The sequence below is a fragment of the Glandiceps talaboti genome, chromosome 12 (assembly GCF_964340395.1).
Source record: "Glandiceps talaboti chromosome 12, keGlaTala1.1, whole genome shotgun sequence".
In the NCBI taxonomy this organism is placed as follows: domain Eukaryota; kingdom Metazoa; phylum Hemichordata; class Enteropneusta; family Spengelidae; genus Glandiceps; species Glandiceps talaboti.
The window spans coordinates 24629966-24636426 of record NC_135560.1 but is presented as its reverse complement, the minus strand read 5'-3'; positions in this window follow the sequence as shown (position 1 = coordinate 24636426).

Here is a 6461-nt window from a genome sequence, read left to right as displayed (position 1 = left end):
TGCCATGTGAGTTAAGTTCTGAAAGTTGATTGCAATTAGAAAAAATAGTGCGTTGTAGCACAACTGTATTTGGCTGTTGCTATGAGCATGGTCTTGTTGCCAGGCATATTGCATACATTTTCAGAATCTTTATTCACTTGCCCACCCTTCCCAGTTTTGTCTTTGCAATATAAACCATCATTTGGATGTTGCTATGGGCTTGGTCTTGTTGCTAACATTTTGACATAAGCTAAAAAGGTCACAAACTGAAATTCATTCATCAAAAAGTATTTCTTTTGTTCTTATTTACTCACCTAAACTTGAGCTTTGCTTCTTTACAGGAGTGGTAACAGTCTTCTCCTGACTTCTAGATGCTGGTGAATATGATTTCATCTCCTCCTGACTAAATGTTTGTTTTTCTTCTTGCATGCCAACACTAGGTGCATCACCCCCTGGACCTTTTGATGGTTCAATGTCATGATCAAGTCTGACATCACTTGTTTTACTAGATGTTGTGCGGGTATCACTGATTGGACCACTACCTACCAATGTTATACATATAAAAACAAGACAATTGAGTCCAAGTAGCAGTAACTTCTCTCTATTTTTCTGTAGTTTTGTCCATTGAAAAATACTCCACACTTTTACTGGAAGTGAGTCAATCTCAACTAGCTAAATTACATGTCAACTAAAATTAAAATCATGAAATCTGGCAGCGAGACTATTACCACTGCAGCCCGGGTTTGAACCAATTCAAGGTTTGATTGAAATTTACCACGCTGTAAGTAAGAAGAGTGTCTCATTCAGCTTGACTCTACCCAACAACGCAGGTTTTCCTCAGGTACTCTGATTTCCTCCTGCATTAACACTGAACCCATGAGGGATGGCCCTTACAGGACTTCTTGGAGAGAAGTGATTATATACTTAATGAAGTATCCAGTATAAATAAAGATTACATTGTTATTTTTACTTTTTGTTCTCAGCTTTCACTCATTCATATCTTATATTTATATAACAACAACTTACCTTCATAAGGTGATCCCCGAGACTGACTTGATAATTCTGCTTCAGACATCAGTATTTTCTTTGAGGGTGTACTTATTTCACTTTCAGGTTTCATCAAACTTGGAAGGGATGAACTTCTTTCACAATGGCTGTGGTCAGAGAAAGGACCACTGTTTCCATCTCCATCTCCATCTCCATCACCATCACCATCATCACCACCATCACCATCACCGTCACCATCACCATCACCATCACCATCACCATCACTGTCACCATCATCACATATGTTAATACCATGGCTACCATCTCCTTCATTGCTATGGTGACTTTCATCAGAATTTTCTTCTCCTTCATCATCTCCATCAACATCTGTTAATGAAACAAATTCCACCCGTGCATATGATAGAAACATTCAGATACACCTGTATGATGTATAGTTGTCAGGAGTACTGTATACAGTGTATATATAGTTGTATCTGCTGTTATATATTAGCTAGACTGGTGTGAATTGGAAGAACAAAAGTCTCAGACTTTTTACAAATGAAAACAGGTAAATCCCTAGAGCTATCAAAGATATCCATTCTGGGATCATCAAAGGCTGATGCACAGAGGTGAAAATTAACCAGTGCAATACTGAAAACATGATTGCATACTTGTGTGCAATGAGCATACAAATATGTACAGTGACATTTAATGTAATTTCCTGATTCAGATAAATATGTGTAACAGGCCCTATGACCACATAAGTAGTTGTATTTGTGCTTGTAGTGTTTTCTGGTGGACTTTTACAAGCAAGTGGGTAGAGAGAACACTTAGGCAAATACACTCACAATGTTTCTGTAGTGACACTTCATCACCATGGTGATCTATAACATAATGAATTACTTTTGACACTGTACACTGCTAGTGTGGCATCTTACTCTGCTAATCTTCAATGACGTACACTATCATAAATACAATTGCCGTGGCCGGCTTGTTTCATATATTTCATCATCAACTGTGTCTTAAGTACTCACCTTCTTTCTCGTCAGAATCTTTACTGGATGCCATTTTCATCTAAATCATAGCAAATAAAGAAGAGAGAAAATAAACTCCTAATACCCTTCAAACTTCAAATTTACCTTTGAATAATTGTGACACCTGTATTTGATTATATCTGCATTTATTTCATCTTTTAAATATGCAAATGTACACATGATCAAGCAATGTTGGTCAGTAACAATGACAAGCAATGTTGTTCAGTAACAATGACAAGAATGTTGGTCAGTAGCAATGACAAGCAATGTTGGTCAGTAGCAATGACAAGCAATGTTGGTCAGTAGCAATGACAAGCAATGTTGGTCAGTAGCAATGACAAGCAATGTTGGTCAGAAGCAATGACAAGCAATGTTGGTCAGTAGCAATGACAAGCAATGTTGGTCAGTAGCAATGACAAGCAATGTTGGTCAGTAGCAATGACAAGCAATGTTGGTCAGTAGCAATGACAAGCAATGTTGGTCAGTAGCAATGACAAGCAATGTTGGTCAGTAGCAATGACAAACTACTTGAAAACAAAAGAACTGATTCACACTCACTAGCCAACATATAAAAATGATCATGAAAAACGTCAGGTGATGACTCCAGTAACTTTTTAAAGGGTTATGTTTCATTCAAGGGTCATCACATTAATGGTAGTGCTATATCTTATAAAGGGCTATGTTTCATTCCAGGGTCATCACATTAGTGGTAGTGCTATATCTTATAAAGGGCTATGTTTCATTCCAGGGTCATCACATTAGTGGTAGTGCTATATCTTATAAAGGGCTATGTTTCATTCCAGGGTCATCACATTATAAGTGGTAGTGCTATATCTTATAAAAGGGTTATGTTTCATTCCAGGGTCATCACATTAGTGGCAGTACTATATCTTATAAAGGGTTATGTTTCATTCCAGGGTCATCACATTAGTGCTATATCTTTTAAAGGGCTGTGTTTCATTCCAGGGTCATCACATTATAAGTGGTAGTGCTATATCTTATAAAGGGCTATGTTTCATTCCAGGGTCATCACATTAGTGGCAGTGCTATATCTTATAAAGGGCTGTGTTTCATTCCAGGGTCATCACATTAGTGCTTTTTATTATAAAGGGCTATGTTTCATTCCAGGGTCATCACATTAGTGCTATATCTTATAAAGGGCTGTGTTTCATTCCAGGGTTATCACTTTAGTGCTATATCTTATAAAGGGCTATGTTTCATTCCAGGGTCATCACATTAGTGGCAGTGCTATATCTTATAAAGGGCTATGTTTCATTCCAGGGTTATCACTTTAGTGCTATACCTTATAAAGGGCTATGTTTCATTCCAGGGTCATCACATTAGTGCTATATCTTATAAATGGCTATGTTTCATTCCAGGGTCATCACTTTAGTGGCAGTACTATATCTTATAAAGGGTTATGTTTCATTCCAGGGTTATCACATTAGTGCTATATCTTATAAAGGGCTATGTTTCATTCCAGGGTCATCACATTAGTGGTCTTGCTATATCTGTTTAAAGGGCTATGTTTTATTCCAGGGTCATCACATTAGTGCTATATCTTATAAAGGGCTATGTTTCATTCATGGGTCATCACTTTAGTGGCAGTACTATATCTTATAAAGGGTTATGTTTCATTCCAGGGTCATCACTTTAGTGGCAGTACTATATCTTATAAAGGGCTATGTTTCATTCCAGGGTCATCACTTTAGTGGCAGTGCTATATCTGTTTAAAGGGCTATGTTTCATTCCAGGGTCATCACATTAGTGCTATATCTTATAAGTGGAACCACATGGAGTCATGACAATTATATGTACATGGGATCATTCTTTTGCTCAGATCTGGACCAACTATTTCTATAGCTCCACCAAATATCTGATTTTCACACCTAGATTACAATAACTGTAACCTGAACTACACAGTATATACAAATGTACATGTATATCTTAAATTTGTAATTAAGATATATTTTCACATATTTGACAAAAAACTGAATGTACTTACAAGAACTGGACTCATACTTTCTTCTCTGAGAGCTGTCAGTGTTTTAATCACTTTCTGCTGATAGTCTACATTCTGTGATTCATCAGGCTGAGAGTTCATTACCATAAAACATGGCTGTGACTCGGATAGTTCTGATAGTTCATTGTTGTCAAGGTCCATCAGTCTCTACAATGTGAATTATAAACAAATGATACATCCTTATGCTTCACCACTGCAATAGTTATGTTATGGTAAACATACAAACTGTAGGGTCAAAGGATCAATTCCTCTTTTGCTAGCAGGCAAAAAATTGTTACTGCAGCCAATGGAAGTAGGGAAGTATAACTTTTGTTGGTCTATTTGTTTGTTTGTTTTTGTGTGTGTATTTGTTTGTTTGTTAGCATATCTCAAACAAATACAAGCCTTCAATAGAAGACATAGTCCCCAACTTGTATGTTTTACGGCAAAGTTATTGTGCAAATCTGAATGGTGTTTCAAGTTACAAAATTTCAAGTTGACCAATTTGCTGTTTCGAAATACAAAACTTCATAATTTATTGACCAATATGACTTTGATGGCAATCAAAAGCAAAGGTCAAGGTAGAAAAAGAAAGCTGACCTTTGGCATATAAACAAAATTGAGCCTTTGTTTATTCAACTTCTTGAGTTAATATAGAAAGAAAAATTTTGGTTATTTCACCCTGATCACTTGAAATACTTGATTCAAAAAGCTATGAATATAGCCCAAATTTGGCTATTTAAGACTTTCAAGCTCAACAGTCAAGAAAGTTCATATTTGATAATATGGGTGTAGGCACTTGAATGGAGTCACTTTGTATTATACCTCCAAAGTTACAATGCATATTGTGAAATTTAACAACAAATATGGCTGCCATTTGGATATATTTGATTCAGTCATAAAACAAAGTGCATATGTTTCACATATAGTATGTTACCTTTATGCCATGCCAGGCTTGGTTGAAATCGGTTGGTGCATGACAGAAATATGAGGGTAACACACAAAACAACAAATATGGCCACCATTTGGCAATATCTGATTTGGTCTTTAAAAGAAAGTGGCATGCATATGTCTTATATAGTATGTTACCTTTACGCCAGGTTTGGTTGAAATGAGTTGTTGCATGCCAGAGATATGAGGGTGAATGTATGCATGGAACCCAATATACATGTATAAGTCTCCAATGGGCACTGAATGAATATTAATGGAAAGATTACCTCTGACGAGATTTTTAGAACAATGATTTTGATTTTGGAGATCAAATTGCAGATCTAGATTTGAAGAAAGTTTGTAGTGAGGCTGTGGCATGACAAGTCTCTGTTGTCTAGCTCCACCACTTGAGGGTACCCTATTGTTTTGTATGTAATGAAGGCAAAAGTGATGAATACTGGTACAAATGGCTTATCAGGAGAATGGTTTAATATGACTATACAAAATCAGATTTCAGAATCAGCTCAATTTCATTTGTTTATCTTATTTACTTAGAACAGTACAAAAAAAAACTGGACATTGTACGTTGTTTCATTTATTTATCTTATTTTCTCCGTACAGTAACTGGACATTGTCAGTTGTTTATGATGGATTCTGAATGGAAAGTCCCTTCATACATAGGAAGAGGTGCTGAACTCACAATGACACACAATAATTCCTAGTCTTGCTTGCTGACAAAGTAAGTTGGGATTTGATTCTGACAATGCCCCTCCCTCTCCTTCCTAGTTTTAAACGTCTCATACACTGTCTGCAGGCAGGACTAGATGGTTTCTAGTCTTCTTGTAAGACCTTTGATGACACTTCAGAAGATTACCAACAAAGCCAAAAGACATATACCCTAGCTTTTGGGCCATGCTTTAGGCACATCTTGCTTTTCCCTTGGGCCATGCTTTAGGCACATCTTCCTTTTGGGCCTTGCTTTAGGCACATCTTCCTTTTGGGCCATGCTTTAGGCAAATCTTTGATGCTATGTGAAGTTTGGTTAGTACAGAGTAACCTGTGGGTCTAACTGCTGGACTACAAGATTTCATTTTTATTTTGACATTTTGTGTAAGATTATTAACTACATGAACAAAATCTATATTCCAATAAACCAAGAGCAATAATCTTGAGTTCATCTCATTGTTTATAATATATTTTAATTCAGTGTAATTGGCCCGTTGGTCATAGTTTTGACGAAAAATAAGCTGTTCCTATGGTAACATTACTAACACGTAATAAACAATGATCTTTTAGTATGAAGACCAAAATTTATACGAAATACACATCCAGATATTATACACGTACATCTTCATTGCAAACAACACAAAACTATCAAATGCATTTGGGTTTATATTATGCATCAGAATAATTTACGTCGGGGTGGTTTCGGAGGAAGCGTTTAACAATGATGTCTTTCGACACCAAGATCACCATATATCTTATTTGAATTGTCGAGAGACTGCACTGTGCATTAAAGTGTAACTTAT